The sequence below is a fragment of the Saccopteryx leptura genome, chromosome 4 (genome assembly GCF_036850995.1).
Source record: "Saccopteryx leptura isolate mSacLep1 chromosome 4, mSacLep1_pri_phased_curated, whole genome shotgun sequence".
In the NCBI taxonomy this organism is placed as follows: domain Eukaryota; kingdom Metazoa; phylum Chordata; class Mammalia; order Chiroptera; family Emballonuridae; genus Saccopteryx; species Saccopteryx leptura.
In genome coordinates, this window is record NC_089506.1 from 98553342 (window position 1) to 98576418 (window position 23077).

The window sequence follows — 23077 nt, forward strand, 5'->3', positions numbered from 1 at the left end:
CCTTCAAACTACCATGGGATTTCAATTTTCTTTTTCTTTTTTTTATAAAACATTAGGAGAGTCTAGAGATCTAGTAATTTTGAAGATCCATTTTAGTTCTGACATTTTATGATTTTTATAGTCTTCTCAAGATCTCTGAATAGTGTTTGAGAAACTGAAAACAAAAAATATACTAAAGTTATATTTTTAAAAGATGTCTCTTCAATTTTTTATATTGTTTACTGAAAGTAACATACAAAATTACCATATATTCAGAGTAACATGGAATTTTAGAAAATCTTCCAAAATTCAATTACACTTTACTAAAAAGCAAAAAAAAAAAAAAAAAAAAAATCCCCCCTAATATAGAATATTCTAGAATTTTTTTTATCCTATGGCAATAAGATATTTAAGTAAATGGTCTTTTATTCACAAGTCCAAAAAAGTTCATCTAAAATACATCAAAACTCTATGCTCTTAAAAGAAAGACTTCTTTTGCCATTACTAAAATTTAAACAATGTAAGAGAAGGCAGGCCTCTCATTTTAAACCACCCTCATAAAGACTCTGCTTACAAGGAGATAAAGAAAAAGCTTAGTATTACGACTTTAATTTTTACAAATGGGCACCCTCGATGTTAATTCATAATTTAAGGTGCACTGATAATTTACTTGTCCTGACTTTTGCTTTGGTACTGAATCACAGAATGCTTAGTTAGCCCTGAATCCAGCAACATGAAAAAAATATTTGCTATTATTTTTGCTCTTTAATAAAAAGAAGAACCCAATAAAAACAGAAAATAGGGGAACTTTAAGATATGTTAAAGAAACAAAACTTCAATTTCTTTTAATGACATGATAATCAAAACAGAGAAAGAAGAAAATAACATTAGCAACTAGCAGTCCAATGGTTAAAAGTCCAATTGGCTTTAGAGTGGGTGACCCAGGATTGAGTCCCAAGTCCACTAACTATAACTAGTCATTTGACCTAGAACTCTAAGCCTCTGCTTCAACTTCTGTAAAAGGAATAAAATTAATCCCTATTTCACATACATACAGACAAAATTCACTTAAATTGTTTATTATAGCACCAACCTAGTGTCTTTAAGTGTATAGTTACCAATAAGGTGGAGATAAACAAATATACTAGTAGTAACATCCATACTCAACAATAAAATGGGGTAAACTATTGATGAACAAAATCTGGATGACTCTCAAAAGTATTATGTTGAGTGTAAGAACCCAGAGTCAAAGCACTGTTTTTCAGCCGTTAGTCCAATACCAGTGCCAGTCCACCAGAAATTTTGTACCAGTCTAGCAAAAGAGTTAATCACCCTGATGTTGTATGAAGATTATAGGCACAATGATCTTAGTCAAATTTGTTTATGCTCAGGGTGAGTACCACTTATCATTATATATCATTGATGAAAACTGTTAAGGTTGTCTTAAATATCTTGGGAACTTGTAGGCTTTTTTGAATAACCTTTAGTACCATGCAGAGTACCTTTACAAATAATGAGAATAGGCAAAACGCATTCAGACAAACTTATGTAGCACTGCATATGTGGAGTTTGGAAATCAAGCACTAGGTCCTGGCGGTTGGCCTACTGGTAGAGTATCAGCCTGGCATGTGGATGTCTCAAGTTCGATTCCCAGTCAGGGCACACAGGAGAAGTGACCATCTGCTTGTCCACCCCTTCCCCCTCTTCCTTCCTCTCCCTGTCTCTTCCTTTCCCACAGCCATAGCTCAATTGGTCCAAGTGTACCATCTAGGGCACTGAGGATGGCTCCAGGGAGCCTCTGCCTCAGGCACTAAAAATAGCTCAGTTACAAGCATGACCCCAGATAAGCAGAGTATTGGCCTCAAATGGGGGTTGCCAGGTGGATCTAGGTCAGGACACATGTGGGAGATAGCTCCCCTCTTCTCACTTGGAAAAGAAAAAAAAAAAGGAAAGGAAATCAAGCACTAGCTTCTACCATGATGCACTACTGTCAGCAGTATGATAAAACTTTATTTGCTGTGTGTTTCTATTTCTGACCCCCTCCCTCTCTCAGTACATTTTTTCACACTTGCGCAAGTAGTCATGCATATACTTGCCTGTTCAGAACATGCCCATACTGTTTGCATATAAATTATTGTTTGTCACTGTGCTTTAAATTTTAAACACTACAAATTGGAAAGAAAAAAACAACAAAACACTGTTACTTTCTCCAAAAGAGAAAACAATAGTCAAAAGAAAAGTAGCAATGACACTGAAAGTAAAGCGAGTACTAGTCCTTCAAGTTTAAAAGTAACAGTGAAAAAGAAATATGTTGATAATGTGGAAGGTGCAAAAGAAACCAAAATAGAAGAGGAAACTTGCTAGGCAGTATGATAATGAGTATTTAAAACTTGGTTTCACTGAGGCACTTGGTAGTGAATTATCACTATGGCCCTGGTGCAAAATATGTTCTAAAATTATGTCAAATGAGGCCCTGGCCGGTTGGCTCAGCGGTAGAGCGTCGGCCTGGCGTGCAGGGGACCTGGGTTCGATTCCCAGCCAGGGCACACAGGAGAAGCGCCCATTTGCTTCTCCACCCCCACCCCCCTCCTTCCTCTCTGTCTCTCTCTTCCCCTCCCGCAGCCAAGGCTCCATTGGAGCAAAGATGGCCCGGGCGCTGGGGATGGCTCCTTGGTCTCAGCCCCAGGCGCTAGAGTGGCTCTGGTCGCGGCAGAGCGACGCCCCGGAGGGGCAGACCATCGCCCCCTGGTGGGCAGAGCGTCGCCCCTGGTGGGCGTGCCGGGCGCATGCGGGAGTCTGTCTGTCTCTCCCCGTTTCCAGCTTCAGAAAAAAAAAAGAAAGAAAAAAAAAAATTATGTCAAATGATGCAATGAAACCTTTCAAATTTATTCATCATTTGCACATGAAGCATAGTGATCTCACTGAGAAGACACTGGATTTTTTTTTGAAAGATTACCCAACCAAATGAAAAGTCAGAAAATTCAAATGAAGAAAATTATGACTAGTAACAAGTCACTGCTTTGAGCATCTTAATTTAGCTGCCTTCCAAATATCAAAAACAAAAAAAACCCATTCACTGTTGATGAAGAATTAGTCAAGCCTTGCATCTTAGATGTCACTCAGGAAAATGTCACTCTGTTGACTTGGCCAGTGATATTAAAGAGAAAATTGTAGAGGGAATAAAGAAATCAAAATGTTTTGCCATTCAACTTGATCAATCAACTGACTTGAGTAACCATGCTTCTTGCTTGGTTCATGAGGTATATTGATAATAAAGACTTAGGTGAGAACTACTCTGTTGTCTTCATTTACCTGGTTGGACCACTAATTCAGAGATATATAATGTTCCTAATGAAGACTTCCTTTTTTTTTTTTTTAATTAACTGAGATGCAGGGAGGTGGAGAGGCAGAAAGACAGATTCCCGCATGTACCGGCCAGGGCCCCTTATGAGGACTTTCAAGCAGAGGGCTTAGACTTGGGAAAGTGTGTCCGAGTGTGGATGGTGCAGTAAGCATGAATGACATCACTCAGGGGTAGCTGCAAAAATAAAGCATGTTGCACATCCAGATATGTTGTCCACTCACTGTATGATTCACCAGCAGCATTTAGTTCCAAAGAAACTTTCCCCTGGATTGAACACAGTGATGAATGATGCAGTGAAGATCATTAATATATTTGTAGTTGAGGTTTGAACTATAGACTGTTCACAACACTATTTGAAAGCATGGATTCACAACACAAACATCTCCTGCTCTACAGACAGTGAGATGGTTCTCAAGAGGAAACTTCTTTCACACCTTCTAGAGCTGAGAGAAGTGAAACAGTTTCTGCAAGAACAAAACTCTGCATTAGTAGAGCTTTAGTTTGACTAAGAATGGATGGCTAAGCTTGCATATATGATGGGTATATATAGTTAGTCCCCATCGAACTAAATATTTCTCTTCAGGGATTCAATACAAACATTTTTACTTTAAGAAATAAGAAGGATACATTCAAAAAGAAACTTGGTCTTGGCCCTGGCAGTTTGGCTCAGTGGTAGAGCGTCGGCCTGGCGTGCAGAAGTCCCGGGTTCGATTCCCGGCGAGGGCACACAGGAGAAGCACCCATCTACTTCTCCACCCCTCCCCCTCTCCTTCCTCTCTCTCTCTTCCCCTCCTGCAGCCGAGGCTCCATTGGAGCAAAGATGGCCTGGGCGCTGGGGATGGCTCCTTGGCCTCTGCCCCAGGCGTTGAGTGGCTCTGATTGCAACAGAGCGACACCCCGGAGGGGCAGAGCATCACCCCCTGGTGGGAAGAGTGTCGCCCCCTGGTGGGCGTGCCGGGTGGATCCCGGTCGGGCGCATGCGGGAGTCTGTCTGTCTCTCCCCGTTTCCAGCTTCAGAAAAATACAAAAAAAAAAAAAAGAAACTTGGTCTTTGGGAAAGTTGCATACAGGAAGAAGATATAGAAATGTTTCCACTTTTCCAAGACTTTTTGATTGCTGCGACATCAACCAGAAATTCTCATTTAATATAGTAAGTCAAAATTTTAGAGCATTAGTGCAAAACTCTGACCATTATTACCCTGTAAATGAGGATCCCCATAAAGCTAACTTCTGGATCAATAACTCATTTGTGGAAGACATCAACTCCAGCTCCTTTAATCGTTATAAAAAATTTAGATTGATCTTCTGGTGTCCAAACATAAAATGCAATCATTGACACAATTTTGAATATCACTGGAAGAAAAATATCCATCTCTTAGTTATAAAACTATTAAATTTTTAATCGTATTTTCTACTCATTTGAGAAGATTTTTTCAGGCCTATCACTAATAAAAACCAGAGAAATCAAATGGATGTTATTACAGTATTTCATCTCTCGAAAACAAAACTGCAACTCAGTTATGAAATATAATTGCAAAGAAGCAACCACAGATTTCGCACTAGCTTTATTTGAATTAAACATTACTCTCTAGAAATTTCAGTTGTAGTCTATTAAAAATATATACATTTTACTGTTCATCTGGCTATTTTAAGAGAAATTTATACTGTTAAAAGATAATACACAAAATACTAATAAACGTTTTTATTTTTGCCTTAGTAGCCCCCAAAATAATTCTATTTTCACCAGTCCCCAAGTGTAAAAAGGTTGAAAACCAATGACATAGTGTGATTCCATTTATACAACATTCTTGAAGAGACAAAACTGTAATGATGAAGAACTGATCAGTGGTTAGGGATATGAACTAGAAGGATGGTGTGCTATAAAGAGAAACCACAAGGATTGTTGAGGTGTGATGGAATTGTTCTATATCCTGATCATGGTGTTGGCCACACAAATTTATACATGTTACAATTCTCTGAACTATATACTAAAAAAAAAAAAAGGGTCAATTTTACTATCATTAAAAAAATTTTTTTTAATTCCAATATTCCAAATACCCACTACTCCAGTCCATTGTCATGAGAAAACTAGGCAAAATAATACTGAGAGACATTCAACAAAATATCTGATCAGTACTCTTCAAAGTGTCAAGGTAAAAAAAAAATCATCACAAATTTTGAGATTAAGGAGACACGACAACTAAGTGCAATGTACCATATTCCCCCATGTATAAGATGCACTTTTTTCAAAAGTTTTGGGGTCTAAAAACTGGGTGCGTCTTATACAGTGGTTGTAGATTACTTTTACTTGCATGTCCAGCACTGTTGCATTTGTTTTTGAGCTCATTGTTGAGGACAGTGATTTGTAATCAGACACAGATGAGGACAAGCTAATGGATGGGAGTTTTGACAGTGATGGGGAGTTGTATGAATTTTGTGATGAATAAAACTTGAGTTCAATAACTTTATGTAATACATTTTTTTTTCAAATTTTGAGCCCCCAAATTAAGATCCATCTTATACATGGGGAAATACAGTAGTATATCCAGGATAGATTCTGGAACAGAAAAGGGACATTGCTGGAAAAACTATGAAAACGTTAATTAAGTCTACTGTTTAGTTAATAGTATTGTACTGGAGTGGCAAGAAGAATGGAGTAGGTGAACGTACCAACTTCCACTTCCCAGAACTAAAGTAGATTACAACTTAATTTGAGAACCATCATCTGGAAAAACTAACTTTGGACTAAGGGGAATCTTTAACCAAGGAACACTGAGGAAGCCACACTGAGACTGGTAGGAGGGGCAGAATCACGGAAAGGACTTCCCAGCTCCCAGGAGTGAACGGCAGCCAGAGGGACTCGCAAGGTAGGAAGTGAGTTTAGCAGAGAGGGGAGGATCCTGAGCCCCAGGAACAAAGCCCCAACCTGCAGCCCCAACCTGCAGAGCCTAGAAAAAGCGAATGGACAGTATTTAGCCGCAAAACAAGTCAGGATACTGTTTGTGAGAAAGAGACAGACTTCTCTGACCCAGGATTCTTCTTAAAGAGACCGCACAGAAAACCTCTTTCACAACCACTCACCCAGGGCTCCAGGGGACAGGGAGAGATGAGAAGACCAGTGTAGCAGGAAGAGAGTGTAATCTAGGAGGCACAGGGAGAAACACTTTGAGGGACAGCTACCCTAACCCCTGGGCTGAGTCACCCCCCCCCCCCAAATCTAAAGTGAGTATTTCCCCTGGAACCAGCAATACCAGCAAAGGGAAACAGGATACCAGCCAAACAAGGTCTCCTGCAGCACTCAGAACAGAGTCGCTTAGAAGGAGGGAGCCTTCAGGAATACAGTATTAAGTGCTAGGGTCTGAGCTGCAGTGCCCCCGCCCACATTGCTGAGGGCTCGCAGGAGGACCCGCGGTGACAGGATATGAAAACGCGGGTCCGGTCCGGGGCAGAAGCCGCTGGTCACGACTGAGGCCTGGAGTGAGCTCATTCTTGCCTGGTGGAGGCGGAAGGGACTCACGAAAGCAACCGAGCGAGCAAGAGCGGTCTGCCTGCAATCCTGCCTGCACGGGAAAGGCGAAAGCCTGAGAACTGCAGAGACCTGTGGCTCAGCTCAGCATGCAGCCCCGCCTGGCCTGTGGACCCAGGGCTTCTGACCCAGAGCACCAGTGCAGCTCTGCTCGCGGGGGTGGGGGAAAGCTCCAGAACAGGCAGACACCCAAGGCTGAGCAAAGGTGCTCAGCCCTGCCTGAGGTGTTGAAGCTTGTGGGCCCAGCACAAAGCGCAGCCCCACCCAAGGGGGCGGGGCAAAGGCCGAGGCCAGCTGAGGCTTGTAGATCGGGGCACATGAACACAGCCCCTCCAGTGGAGGAGAGGCAAAAACCACAGTAATAGCCGCAGTGGACGGCACCAGCAATGTCCATACCCCAACGCCTGAGACAGTGACAGAGGGGGTGATGGGCCTGCAGACAGACCACACTTAGAGAACACAGAGGCCACACCCATTGGACTCCAGTGGCCACATGATTCTTATACACAAACAAAATGGGAAGGAAGAGAAATGCAACCCAAATGAATCAAGAGAAATCTCCAAAAAAGGACTTCAATGATTCAGATATAAACAAATTACCAGAAGCAGGGTTTAAAATAATGATTGTTAGGATGCTCAAAGATCTTAGAACAAGAATAGATGGTCATAACAAACACCTAAATAGATAGCAAGTATAAAAAAGGACATTGAAATAATAAAAAAGATCAGTCAGAAATGACAAATACAGTATCAGAAATAAAGACCACAATGGAAAGAATTAAAAGCAGGGTGGATGAAGCTGAGGATCAAATCAGCAAGTTAGAGGACAAGATAAACAAATGCACGGAAGCAGAGCAGCAAAAAAGAAAAGACTCAAAAAGTCTGAGAAAACTCTAAGAGAGCTCTGTGACAACATGAAGAGAAATAACATCCAAACCATAGGGGTTCCTGAAAAAAAAAAGAAAGAACAAAGGATAGAGACTTTGTTCAATCAAATCATAGCTGAAAACTTCCCTCAATTAAGGCAGGAAAACATCTCACAAGTTCAAGCAGCACAGAAAATTCCATTAGAAAGAAACCCAAAGACATTTACACCAAGACACATCATAATTAAAATACCAAAGCTAAGAGAAAATCTTGAAAGCTGCTAGAGGAAAAAAGGCTATCACCTACAAAGGAGCCCCCATAAGCATGATATCTGTCTTTTCAACAGAAACACTTGAGGCCAGAAGAGAATTGCAAGAAATATTCAAAGTAATGCAAAACCTGAGCCTACAACCAAAACTACTTTATCCAGCAAGGCTATTGTTTAAAATTGAAGGAGAAATAAAAAGCTTCTCAGACAAAAAAAACCCTCAAGCAATTCATTACAACCAAACGAATGCTGCAAGAAACATTAAGAGTCCTGTTGTAAACAGATTAAAGGGGGAAAAGAATATAGCAAAAGAGAAATATAGCTTTAAAGAATAAAATGGCAATAAATAACTACGTATCAATAATAACCTTAAATGTAAATGGATTAAATGATCCAATCAAAAGACATAGGGTAGCTGTGTGGATAAGAAAACAGGACCCATACATATACTGTCTAAAAGAGACACACTGCAAAACAAAAGATGCACTTAGACTGAAGGTAAAAGGATAAAAAGATTTTTTCATGCAAATGGAAATGAAAAAACAGCTGTGATAGCAACACATATCAGACAAAATGGACTTTAAAACAAAGACTATATAGTAAGAGATAAAGAAAGTCACTACATAATGATAAAGGGAGCAATCCAACAAGAAGATATAACCATTATAAATATCTACGCACCTAATATAGGAGCACCTAAATATATAAAGCAGACTCTGATGAATATAAAGGGTGAGATCAGCAGCAATACTATAATAGTAGGGGATTTTAATACCCCACTAACATCACTAGATAGATCCTCAAGAAAGAAAATTAACAAAGAAACAGACTTAAAGGACACACTAGATCAACTAGATTTAATAGATATCTTCAGAACTTTTCACCTAAAGCAGCAGAATATACATTCTTTTCAAGTATTCACGGTACATTCTCTAGGATAGACCACATGTCAGGGTACAAAACCGGTCTCAACAAATTTAAGATTGAAATCATATCAAGCATTTTCTCTGATCACAATGGCATGAAACTAGAAATCAATCACAACAGAAAAACTGAAAAATACTCAAACACTTGGAAACTAAATAGCATGTTATTAAATAACAATGCATTAATAATGAGATCAAAGAAGAAATAAAAAAATTCCTAGACAGGAATGATAATGAGCATACAACAACTCAAAATTTATGGAACACAGCAAAAGCAGTACTGAGAGGAAAGTTCATAGCATTACAGGCATACCTTAAGAAGCTAGAAAAAGCTCAAATAAACAACTTAACACTGCCTCTAAAAGAACTAGAAAAAGAACAGCAAGTAAAACCCAGAGGTAGTAGAAGGAAGGAATAATAAAGATCAGAGTGGAAATAAATGACATAGAGGCTAACAAAACAATACAGAGGATCAATGAAACCAGAAGCTGGTTCTTTGAAAAGGTAAATGGAATCGATGAACCTTTAACCAGACTCACCAAGAAAAAAAAAAAAAGGACTCAAGTAAATAAAATTAGAAATGAGAATGGAGAAATAACAACTGACACAACAGAAATACAAAGGATTGTAAGAAAATACTATGCCAAAAAATTAAAAAACCTAGATGAAATGGACAAATTCCTTGAATCATATAATCTTTTAAAAATCAATCCAGAAAAATCAGAAAACCTGAACAGACTGATTACAACAAATGAGATCAAAACAGTTATCAAAAAACTCCCAAGAAACAAAAGCCCTGGGCCAGATGGCTTCACAAGTGAATTCTACCAAATATTCAAAGAAGAATTAACTCCTATCCTTCTCAAGCTATTTCAAAAAATTCAAGAGGAAAGAAGACTTCCAAGCTCCTTTTATAAGGTGAGCATAATTCTGATTCTAAACCAAACAAAGACAACACAAAGAAAGAAAATTATAGGCCGAGATCCCTGATGAATTTAGATGCTAAAATCATCAACATAATATTAGCAAACCAGACCCAGCAATATATGAAAGAAATCATACACCATGATCAAGTGGGATTTATTCTGGGGAGGCAAGGCTAGTACAATATTTACAAATCAATCAATGTGATTCATCACATAAACAAAAGGAAGGAGAAAAACCACATGATAATTTCAATAGATGCAGAAAAAGCATTTGATAAAATCCAGCACTCATTCATGATCAAAACTCTCAGCAAAGTGGAAATACAGGGAACATACCTCGACATGATAAAGGCCATCTATGACAAACCCAAAGCCAACATCATACTCAATGGGAAAAAACTAAAAGCAATCTCCTTAAGATTAGGAACAAGGTAGGGCTGCCCCCTTTCACCACTCTTAATCAACATAGTTCTAGAAGTCTTAGCCACAGCAATCAGACAAGAAGAAGTAATAAAAGGCATCCAAATTGGAAAAGAAGAAGTAAAACTATCATTATTTGCAGATGATATGATATTGTATATAGAAAACCCTAAACCTCAGTCAAAAAACTACTGGACCTGGCCTGACAAGGAGGTGGCGCAGTGGATAGAGCGTCAGACTGGGATGCAGAAGACAAAGGTTTGAGACCCCGAGGTCACCAGCTTGAGCACGGGCTCACCAGCTTCAATCCAATGTTGCTGGCTTGAGCAAAGGGTTACTCGGTCTGCTGAAGGCCCGCAGTCAAGGCACATATGAGAAAGCAATCAATGAACAACTAAGGTGTTGCAACGCGCAATGAAAAACTAATGATTGATGCTTCTCATCTCTCTGTTCCTGTTTGTCTGTCCCTATCTATCCCTCTCTCTGACTCTCTCTCTGTCTCTGTAAAACAAAACAAAACAAAAAAAACTACTGGACCTAATAAATGAATTCAGCAAGGTAGCAGGATATAAAATTAATACTCAGAAATTAGAGGCATTTTTATACAACAACAATAAACTGTCAGAAAGAGAAATTAAGGAAACAATCCTCTTCACTATTGCAACCAAGAAAATAAAGTACCTAGGAGTAAATTTAACCAAGGAGATTAAAGACTTGTACTTGGAAAATTATAAAACATTGATAAAAGAAATCAAGGAGATACAAACAAGTAGACACATATACCATGCTCATAGTTAGGAAGAATAAACATCATTAAAATGTCTATATTACCGAAAGCAATTTATAAATTCAATGCAATGCCAATTAAAATACCAATGACATACTTCAAAGATATAGAACACATATTCCAAAAATTTATATGGAACGAAAAAAGAACATGAATAGCCTCAGCAATCTTGAAAAGGAAGAATAAAGTGGGAGGTATCATACTTCCTGATATCAACTACAAGGCCATTGTACTCAAAACAGGTTGGTACTGGCATAAGAACAGACATATAGATCAATGGAACAGAACAGAGAACCCAGAAATAAACCCACACCTTTATGAACAACTGACAAAGAAGGTAAGAGCAAACAATGGAGTAAAGACAGTCTCTTCAACAAATGGTGTTGGGAAAATTGGACAGTTGCCTGCAAAAAAACGAAACTAGACCACCAACTTACACCATTCACAAAAATAAACTCAAAGACTTAATGTAAAGATAAAATATTTGCCTGACCAGGCAGTGGCGCAGTGGATAGAGTGTCGGACTGGGATGCAGAGGACCCAGGTTTGAGACCCCGAGGTCGCCAGCTTGAGCACGAGCTCATCTGGTTTGAGCAAAAGCCCAACTGCTTGGACCCAAGGTCGCTGGGTCCAGCAAGGGGTTACTCAGTCTGCTGAAGGCCCGCAGTCAAGGCACATATGAGAAAAACAATCAATAAACAACTAAGGTGTTGCAATGCGCAATGAAAAACTAATGATTAATGCTTCTCATCTCTCTCCATTCCTGTCTGTCTGTCCCTGTCTATTCCTCTCTCTGACTCACTGTCTCTGTAAAAAAAAAAAAAAAGATAAAAGACTTAATGTAAGCTGTGAAACCATAAGCTTCTTAGAAGAAAACATAGGCAGTAAGCTCTGCAACATCTCTTGCAGCAATATATTTGCTGATTTATCTCAACGGTCAAGTGAAATAAAAGACAGGGTAAAAAATGGGACTATATCAAAATAAAAAGCTTTTGCACAGCTAAAGACAATAAGAACAGAATAAAAAGACAAACTACACAATGGGAGAACATATTTAACAATACGTCTGATAAGCGGTTAATAACCAAAATTTATAAAGAACTTGTAAAAGTCAATACCAGGAAGACAAACATTCCAATCAAAAAATGGGCGAGGGAGACAAGATGGCGCTGGAGTAGGCGGACGCACCAACATCTACCTCCCAGACCAAAGTGGATTACAAACTAATTTTATGAACTATCATCTGGAAAAACCAACTTTGGACTAAACTAAGAGGACTCTTCAACCAAGGAACACTGAAGAAGCCACACCGAGACTGCTCCAGATATATGGAATAGATTTATATAGGCGGATGGGGATCCTCAAACCCCTCAGCGAGATCTTCTGAGCATGGCTTTTAAGATACCTAGAGGCAGAAAAAGCCCAATAGAGATCAGGGGAACTACCAGCTTTTAGGATACACCCTTAAAGGCTCCAATGCCCCAAAGGGGTCTCATAGGATGCCATCTGGGTCCTACTTCAATAGTGGAAAGGAAGGTCATTGAGCTAAAGCCTGCCAGGCTTACATGCCTCTGCTGTGAGGAAACAGGGACACTGGAAGGTAGGCTTCCCCCTCGCTCCTCTAAGGAAGGGTTCAGTCTCTTCCAGCCCTGCTCCAGCCACCTAGGACCTAACCTTGCCCAGAATGCTGGGGTTTGCCACTGAAGGCTGAAGGTGCCCAGGGCCGTCGGCCCCATCTACCACACTGTGGACGAGCCTAGGGTTTTCTTCCAAGAAGCAGGTAAACTGATCTCATTTGCACAAGGGCCACTTAACTGTGTCTTGCCTGAATAGTCAGGTTTTTTATTCTTCCCTCAAAGATCTCTGTTGTGGGTGTTGATAGTCCTATTTTCTGTTGCTTTGTTTAATATATAGTGTTTCCTTTATCCCTCCTACCTCAATGCCCCACTCATATTTCAGGCTGGGACCTACTCCTAATTTAGAGCTCTCTTTCCCCCTTTTGCCAACTTCTATTATGAATCTACTTTTGCCACCCAGTTTAGTGTATCCCAGGGTTCTCTTTACCATGCCACAGTCACAGAGCTCCAGGGAAAAGCAACCTGGTCTCATCTCTCCAAGCAGAGGAAAACAGAAGCTCCATATCCACGCATGCTGCAAATGGCTTTTCCAGTCTATCTGAATCATTACCAGCTAGAAGCAGTGGTCATTGGGACTTGGACATGAGCTGCAAAGTATAGAATGGTGACAACAATTCCAGTGCCATGAGGACTTTTCCTGGATGTGGACTTTTCCTGGACTCCTGCTCCCTGTGACAGCTCCTAACAGACTGAACTGTGGTTGGGTTGCATTTTTCAGGAATTTGGCATGGTGATGGGGCCAACTTGGACTTGGTGAACATGTTAAGGACACTACTCTTTTATGGATTCTTGCTGTATTGGCCAAGAGTTTGCTTAAAGGCTTTAATCACTGTAAAAAAAAAATAGAAGACTGGATAAAGAAGATGGGGCACATATACACCATCTAGTATACTATTCAGCTAGAAGAAATGATGACATCGGATCACTTACAGCAGAATGGTGGAATCTTGATAACATTATGCAGAGTGAAATAAGTGAATCAGAAAAAAACAAGAACTGCAGGATTCCATACATTGGTGGGACATAAAAATGAGACTAAGAGACATGGACAGGAGTGGGGTGGTTATGGGGGGTGGGGGGAGGGAATGAGGGACAGGGGGAGGGGGAGGGGTACAGAGAAAACTGGATAGAGGGTGACGGAGGACGATCTCTCTTTGGGTGATGGGTATGCAACAGAACTAAATGACAGGATAACCTGGAAATGTTTTCTTTGAATATATGTGCCCTGATTTATTGATGTCACCCCATTAAAATAAAAATTTATTTATTAAAAAAAAAAGGGCGAAAGAAATGAATAGACACTTCTCCAAAGAGGACATACAGATGGCCAATAGGCATATGAAAAAATGCTCAACATCACTAATCATTAGAGAAATGCAAATTAAAGCCACAATGAGATATCACCTCACACCAGTCAGAATTGTGCTCATCAACAAAACAACACAGAATAAGTGCTGGCGAGGATGTGGAGAAAAGGGAACCCTCCTGCACTGCTGGTGGGAATGCATACTGGTGCAGCCACTGTGGTAAACAATATGGAGATTCCTCAAAAAATTAAAAATGGAACTGCCACCCTGGCGGGTTGGCTCAGCGGTAGAGCGTCGGCCTAGCGTGCGGAGGACCCGGGTTCGATTCCCGGCCAGGGCACACAGGAGAAGCGCCCATTTGCTTCTCCACCCCTCCGCCGCGCTTTCCTCTCTGTCTCTCTCTTCCCCTCCTGCAGCCAAGGCTCCACTGGAGCAAGGATGGCCTGGGCGCTGGGGATGGCTCTGTGGCCTCTGCCTCAGGCGCTAGAGTGGCTCTGGTGGCAACATGGCGACGCCCAGGATGGGCAGAGCATCGCCCCCTGGTGGGCAGAGCTTCGCCCCATGGTGGGCGTGCCGGGTAGATCCCGGTTGGGCGCATGTGGGAGTCTGTCTGACTGTCTCTCCCTGTTTCCAGCTTTGGAATAATGAAAAAAAATAAATAAATAATGGAACTGCCTTTTGACCCAGCTATTAGGAATATACCCCAAGAACATCATAGCACTGTTTCAAAAGGAAAAATGGACCCCCATGTTTATGGCAGCATTGTTCACAATAGCGAAGATCTGGAAACAGCCCAAGTGTCCGTCAGTGGACGAGTGGATTAAAAAGCAGTGGTACATATATACAATGTAATACTATGGGGCCATGAAAAAGGAAATCTTACCTTTTGCGACAACATGGATAGACCTGGAAACTATTATGTTACGTGAAATAAGCCAGGCAGAAAAAGAAAAACATCATATGACCTCACTCATCGGAGGAATCCAATGAACGATGTGAACTGAGGAACAGAATTGAGACAGAAGAGAGATTAAAGAGACCAGAGGAAAAGAGGAAAGAGGGAAGGGGATGATAGGATGGAATAAACCTGAAGAGAAGGAGGGAGCGCCCTATGGGGAGGGGAGCAAGGGAGATGTTGAGAGGAATACAGCGGAGGGGGAATGCATTCAGGGCAACACTAGAATCTATATCAACACAATAAATTAAAATCAATAAAAAAATATTGTACTAATGTTAATTTTTTAGTTTTGATCATTGAACTGTGACTATGTAAAATGTCATTAGTGGAAGTTGGATGAAGAATATACTGTACAGGAACTTTCTGTAGTATTTGTGCACTTTTTCTGTAAACCTAAAGCATTTCAAAATAAGTTTTTAAATTTTTACCAGAATCTTGAAGAAAGAGTAAGTTTGGCAGTAATTTCATAAAGCAAAAATATTTTTCTCTTTCAAAAACAATCCAATGCCATCCTGCATATTTTGATTTCCTTAGTGTAAGTTTGATTACCTAAAGTAGGTTTTACCTACAGTAAAATCATGTTATCTGAAAGGGATAAAATAGGCTCTGTGATAAATTATATGACTTATTAGCCATGCTTATTCCAATGTATATGTTTACAACTTAAAGATTCTACCAACATTTGATTTCTCAATTCAAGAATAATGTCTTTCCCTGACTGGGCGGTGGTGCAATGGATAGAGTGTCGGACTGGGACATGGAGGACCCAGGTTCAAAACAATCCAGCTTGAGTGCAGGCTCACCAGCTTGAGTACGGGGTCACTGGCTAGAGCGTGGGATCATAGACAAGACCCCATGGTCACTGGCTTGAAGCCCAAGGTTGCTGGCTTGAGCAATGGGTCACTCGCTCTGCTGTCGCCCCCTAGTCAAGGCACATATGAGAAAGCAATCAATGAACTACTAAGGTACCACAATGAAGAAGTGATGCTTCTCATCTCTCTCACTTCTTGTCTGTCTGTCCCTCTGTGTCCTTCTCTCTGTCTCTGTCACACAAAAAAAGAATAGTGTCATTCTCTAAAAAAATTTCTCATACATTCTATGTCTTAATATACTTAAAAAAATAAAGGAATTCAGTGGCCTAGCAGCCCCCACAGAATGAATTCCATTACAAGATATTTTTGCATCTTGACTTTAGCTACCTAATTAAAGCCTCACTTGTGGCCATTCAACCTTACTACACAAACTCTACAATCCAGCTTTGTTGAACTTCCTATTATTTCAGAGCATGTCACACTTTCTCACTCCACATTCGCTGGCCTTCCCCATCCAATGAATCTGCAATTTAATGATGGAGGTCTTTCTGTCCTCCAACATTAAAAGGAAGAACTTGCCTGACCAGACGGTGGCGCAGTGGATAGAGCGTCGGACTGGGATGCGGAGGACCCAGGTTTGAGACCTCGAGGTCACCAGCTTGATTACGGGCTCATCTGGTGTGAGCAAAAAACTCACCAGCTTGGACCCAAGGTCGCTGGCTTGAGCAAGGGATCATTCGGTCTGCTGTAGGCCCACAGTCAAGGCACATATGAGAAAGCAATCAATGAACAACTAAGGTGCCACAAGGAAGAATTGATGCTTCTCATCTCTCTCCGTTCCAGTCTGTCCCTATCTATCCCTGTCTCCAACTCTCTGTCTCTGTAAAAAAAAAAAAAAAAAAGGGAAGAACTGGTCTCTTCCTTCTTTGTGTTCCTACAGTATTTTGTAAATGATCTAACAGGTGCATGTTTCACATTCTTTATTCATACATACATTTATGCACTGTTGCAATGTGCAAAAGCACTCAGATAAGTTTGAGGGACCTAAAGGTGAACTGATTTCATTCATAGCTCTTGCCTACTCTGCTGGAATATCTGATAAAGAACACTGTATTTTTTCTTTTTATCATTTGTTTTTGTTTTTATGTCTCATTGGTCATTTATTTCAGCCTGACAGTATTCCTGACCCACAAGAGTTGTTTAATAAATATTTGCTGAATGAAAACATTCAGAAGTTCAACTAAATATTGGCTCAATAATAAATCTGTTTTTTTCTCTTCTACCCAATCCAAATCATTTTCAGGTCATTTCTCTATAAGTCTAAATTACACAAAGCAAGGCCCTTTCTCCCCTTCCTGAGTAGTCTAAATTCTATAAATAGGGTTGGTTGTTCTGGCAGGCCTGTTTGGGGATCAAGCCCACAGCAGTAAAACTCTGAATTTGTTAAGAGAGAGCAGCTTCTTGATCAGCCCAGAGTTTACATCTGAACATCTGATTGTGTTAATAGAGTATGAGTAAAATTAGAGACAGAGAGGCAGAGAGAGGGAGAGAAGAGAGAGAGACACACACAGACATGCAGGCAGGCAGACAGAAAAGGAGAGAATGAAGAAAAACTCCATTAAATTAGAAGGAATTATCCAAATATCCAAATGTGGCCCTTTCTTTCAACTTTTGGTCTTCTGTTTCTTTTAGGCTTTAACTTACACAGCCTCTTGACAATGATCTTCCCCAGTTAGAAGCAAGCCAATACAGGTTTCAGTAAAAATGAATACTCAAAATATTTAGCCTATAATTCCTTTTATTCAGGTTTCATAATACTGTACAGATGGAACAATTAACAACTTCTCTGAATTCCCATTTATTATCATCATAGACACATGTGCCTGGCCTGTGGTGGCGCACTGGATAGTGTTGACCTGGAACGCTGAGGTCTTTTCAAAACCCTGGGCTTGCCCAGTCAAGGCACATATGGGAAGCATCTACTATGAGTCAATGCTTCCCATTTCATCCTTCTCTAAAAGTCAATAAATAAAATCTAAAAGAAAAAAAAAAAGAAAAAGACACGTTAGCTTTAGTTAAACTGCTCTGCTGCTCTTCTTTCATGCTTAAAACTGTACCATTGGTATAAATGAAACTTTAAACTTAAAACTATTTTAGATTTATGATCATATTAGGAAGTATTTCTTGAATATACACAGTACTCTAAAATTTTAATGTTCTCAAATTTCTATCTCCAGGTTTGTTCCTAACTCCAGATTTCTCTATCCAACTTGACAACTCCATTCAAATAGCTGATGGTCTTCTCAAACTTAACATATCTAAACCTGAATTCCTGATCTTTCCTATAAAACCTATTCTACCCACAGTTTTCTCCAGTCATCTTAGTGGTGACTCAGTATATACTTCTAGCTGCTCAGACCAAAAACCTTTGATGTCCCTTTCTGTCATATATCCAATCTGTCTGGAAATCCTGTTGGTTTAAGCTTCAGAACATAAACAGAACTGTATAACCACTCAACTTCATTGTTATGTCATGCACGCCATGGTCATCTCTCACTTGCATCACTGTCATTGTCTAAGCACCCTTCCTGCTTCTATTCTTTTCTTCCTACACTCTAGCTCAAAGCAGCAACCAAAAGTAATCTACTTAAGAATGTAAGTCAGGTCATATCACCCTCCTGCTTTAAAACACTCCTACAGCTCCTTGTTCCACACAAAAATAAAAGTCTTCATAACTTCTTACAAGGACTGCAAGATCTGACCCTGGTTCCAGCCTCTAAGATTGCACCTTGTACTATGTCCTACTTGCTGTCTGTCTTCTAGTCACACGGACTTTTCCTTGGTATCCCATGAACAAGTCAAGCATTCTTCACCCCGTAGGTCTTGGCACAGCCTGTTCTTGCTGCCTAGAAGCTTTTCTGTTAGATATACAGGTAGCTAATACCTTTATTTCCTTCGGTAAACTTCTGCACTTACAGCTACTCATTTGTTCATACTTCTCTATATGAAATACAACTTTGCCTCTTCTTCCATTAGAGTCCAAGTTGCCCTAACTGAATAGCTCAGTTGGTTAGAACATCATCCCAAAGTTCAAAGGTTGCAGGTTTGACCCCCATCGGTGTACATACAAGAAGATATCTATGTTCCTGTCTCTATCTCTCCCCTTCTCCTCTCTAAAATTAAGGAAATTAACATTTTTAAAAAAAGTCCAAGTCTACTTCTCCATCCCTCAAACATGGAATTGGCCAAGTGATTTAATTTGGTCAGTGAAATAATAACAAATAAAACACAGCAGAGGCTTGAAAAGTATTGGGGCTTATGCTGTCTTGCTGCTGGGATCCCTTCTGGTACCACTAGAATATGAGAGACATACAGAGAGGCCCCAGGCATGTGAGTGAAGCCACCCTAGATTATATGTCTAGCCACAACTAAGTCAGCTCTGATCTGAAGAATCACCCAGTCAACCCACAAAATCATAAAAAACAATATAGGTGATACATATAGTTGCTAAAAAATTATAACTTAAAAAACAACTAGCTGAAGCAAAAAAGCATTTGAAAAAAAAAATTATGACTTGTTCATTAAAAGCTGACACAGGCAAATACAGTTGTTCAAACTCAGCAAATGATTTACAAAAAATAAGGTCCTTGTTCCACTTAAAAAAACAAAACTAGAGCCTCACCAGGCGGTGGCGCAGTGGATGGAGTATTGGACTGGGACATGAAGGACCCAGGTTTGAAACCCCAAGGTCGCTGGCTTGAGTGCGACCTCCCAAGCTTGAACCCAAGGTTGCTGGCTTGAGCAAGGGGTCATTTGGTCTGCTGTAGCCCCCTGGTCAAGGCACATATGAGAAAGCAATCAATGAACAACTAAGGTGCCACAATGAAGAAATGATGCTTCTCCCTTCCTGTCTGTCTGTCCCTCTCTCTGTATCTGTCACAAAAAAAAAAAAAAAAAAAAAAAAAAAAAACCACTAGAAATCTTAGGCAACATATTGTGGGAATGTAAGAAAGACACTACAGTATGCAGCTACACCACTGGGTTCATTTGCAAAGAAAACAGTCTTGGCCTCTTCATCAAAAGACTGACCAATAAACCTCCAATTCTGTTTTAGACTGAAATAAAACATTTAAAGTAAAAAGAGATTCATATGCCTGACCTGTGGTGGTGCAGTGGATAAAACATTGACCTGGAACACTGAGGTTGCTGGTTCAAAACCCTGGGCTTGCTGGTCAAGACACATATACGAAGCAGCCACTATGAATTGATGCAAGTTGATGCTTCCAGCTCCTCCCCTTCTCTCATTTTCTCTCTAAACAACAACAAAAAAAAAAAACCAAAAAAAAAAAAAAAATCTGTCTCCCCTACTAGACTATAAGCTTCAGTAGGATCTTTACTTTTTTTTTCATTTTTATATTCCCAGAACCTAATAACTGAATATTGACCAAATAAATATCTTCAATCTCATTACAGATGCTTTTTACACTTACATTCTGCATATCCAAATATAAATTCATATAGGTCTTTTTAAATTTTAAATTGTGGTACATAAATAAAATCTACCATTTTAACTATTTTTTTTTCCCTGAAGTTGGAAACGGGGAGGCAGTCAGACAGACTCCTGCATGCGCCCGACCGGGATACACCCGGCATGCCCACCAGGGGACGATGCTCTGCCCATCCATTTTAACTATTTCAGTGGTAATCAGTACTTCATATGCAGCCAATACAGAATTCTTCATCCTGCAAAACTGAAACTCTACATCTATTAAGCAACTCCTTATTCCCTCTTCCCCAACCCCTGAGAGTCACCATTCTATTTCTGTCTCTATGATTCTGGACACTCTAGGTACCACATACATAAGTAAAACCATGCAGTATTTGTCACTCTGTGGCTGGCTTATTTCACTTAGTGTAATGTCCCCAAGTGTTATAGCATGTCCCAGCATTTCCTTCCTTTTTAAGGCTAAAAAATATCCCACCTTAAGTATATATCACTTTTGTTTATCCATTTATCCACTGATAGACATTCTGGTTACTTTCATCTTTTGGCTAATGTGTATAATTCTGCTATAAGCATGGGTATATAAAAATCTCTTTGAACCAAAGTCTGTGTAACTAATCCTTTCAAAGGCCCAAACTCAAAATGTCAGAGTCTGGAATAACAAAAGGTTTATTGATTGAGAAGATGCCAACCAAGATGGGAGACCTGGTGGTGCCTCAAATCCATCTTGCTCACTGGACTAGGCCAAGGGTTTTTAAGCGGTTAGGGGAAAAGGTATATGTAAGTGCTGGTGGGGCAAGGTTTAATTGGAGGACCTTGGAACTTAGCCATTTATGGTAAAGGGACATCAACACTTGACTTCCATTGCCTTCTAAAAGGGTTCTGGTGTTCGGATAATGTCCTGGTTGTCAAACAGGATAGGACCATTATGAGTTGATTCTGTGGTTACACAGCTACAAACAGAATTGTTGGATCATATGATAATTCTATCTCTAATTTTTTGAAGAACTGCCATACTGTTTTCCATGGTAGCTGCACCACTGACAATTTCATAAATAGTACACAAGAGCCCTAATTTCTCCAACTCTACACCAACATTTGTTATTTTTTGTTTTTTAAAAGTAGCCATACCAATGAGTGTGAGGGGACAGATGTGCTTTTATACAAATTTCACAAGCTTTTTTCCCCCTACAAACATGTGATAAAAAGGCCCTCTTGAAATATCCATAAATTAACAGACATTCAAAAAGGTATTGAGAAAACAGAAAAAGAAAAAAGTCTTATAAAGCAGGATTTAAGGGACAATAAAATTGCAATTGGTATGAAATGTGAAAACAAAAACAAGGGAGAATAAGGGAAAAGCATTCCCACTCATATCTGAAATTCCCTGATGCCAAATGCCTGCTTAGCGTTTTGAATTCCTTAAGCCTATGTTCCGTCTTCCATCACAGTATTTCCCCTCAACCCTACCCCAACCTGTGTGCTGGGACTCTGTCAAAGCTTTACCATCATATTCTTCCTTTCCACTTAAGCTCTTGCAACTGCGTCAGTGCCTGCCCTATTCAGTGGGTGACTGAGTGGCAGGGCCCCATCCTTCCCAGTTAATAGGGTCATCTGTGTCCCTTGGCATAAGGAGGTGTCAGTGATAAACACCAATGTAAGGAAAGCTAGGGTAAAACCAATTCCATTATAACCTTGAAAGCCTGAATTAATTAAATCTTGAAACAGATAAAAATATTCACACAAAGCAAGGTATCAATACATCCTATGTCAGAAATGTATACTCATCATGGTATTTTGAATTCAAAACAAACTTTTAACTTGACTAAAAGATTCAACTATAAATAAGACTTAAGATTTATCTAGAAGGACTCTGGATCTAGAAGTCATTAGACAAATACTTTCCCAGAGATCTAAAATAAAGCAAAACAAAAAAAGTTTTAAATCAAAGGTATTTCTTTAATAATAAGTAGTCTGCATTAAAAAATAAAAACTCTTACAAACTGCACACACGTACCCAACACACATATAAATATGGGACACTTGTTACTGCTTAACCAAAACTCAAGTCATGTATGCTAGAATTACTTTTCAAAGAACAAAGGGTTTCATATTTACAATTGTAAAAATGAACCCAAGTGTGAACACTAACTATCATTAATCCTAAATCGCCATTCTAGCAAATAAGGTAGATACTGTGTGATAACAAATTTTAAGTACAGGCTAAACCAAGAGTCTTAAACTCACGGCCCGCGGCCGCATGCGGCCCGCCAAACAGTTTTGTGCGGCCCGCAGACTAATCCACGAAGTTCAAAATATTTTGGATAAAATTAAGTAAGCCAGGGGCCTACTTGTATTTTTCATTTCTCTAGCATCCTAGCTAGATATTAGCTTAGTTAACAGCAGTTGTGATGCGAACTACAGTTTCTGGTCGTTTTGTGACACTGAGTAAACTGCATGTACGATTGTGCTTGTTGTACTGATTTTTTTTTGTTTTCAACTGCAGTGAGAAAAGTGTTGCGTAACAGTTGCCTTTTGTAGACCTAGTGCGGCCCGCCGAATGGCTGTGATCTTGCTCTGTGGCCCACATGCTGAGTTGAGTTAGAGACCCCTGGGCTAAACGTTAAACTAAAAATTTCTTTATAAATTCAATGTCATTTATAGTTTTAAAAACAAGACCATTAAGGAAGTTTAGAATTCAAATATATCTCTAACTTTATAGGCTCCTAGTTCCAATACTTAGAAAAGGAACAGTTGGCTCAGCGGTAGAGGGTCGGCCTAGCGTGCGGAGGACCC

General features: G+C 39.8%; 1 protein-coding gene across 2 annotated transcripts in view; it reads right to left on the reverse strand.

Moving 5' to 3' along the window:
- ELF1 (E74 like ETS transcription factor 1) overlaps positions 1–23077 on the reverse strand; it is a 150638-nt gene that overhangs the window by 110142 nt on the left and 17419 nt on the right. The window contains exon 2 of one of the 2 annotated variants that reach the window (XM_066380816.1): positions 19937–20089. The exons of the other annotated variant lie outside the window; for it this stretch is intronic. The gene's annotated coding sequence lies outside the window, so the exon portion shown is untranslated. The remainder of the gene's footprint in view (positions 1–19936; positions 20090–23077) is intronic. 2 annotated transcript variants of the gene reach the window in all.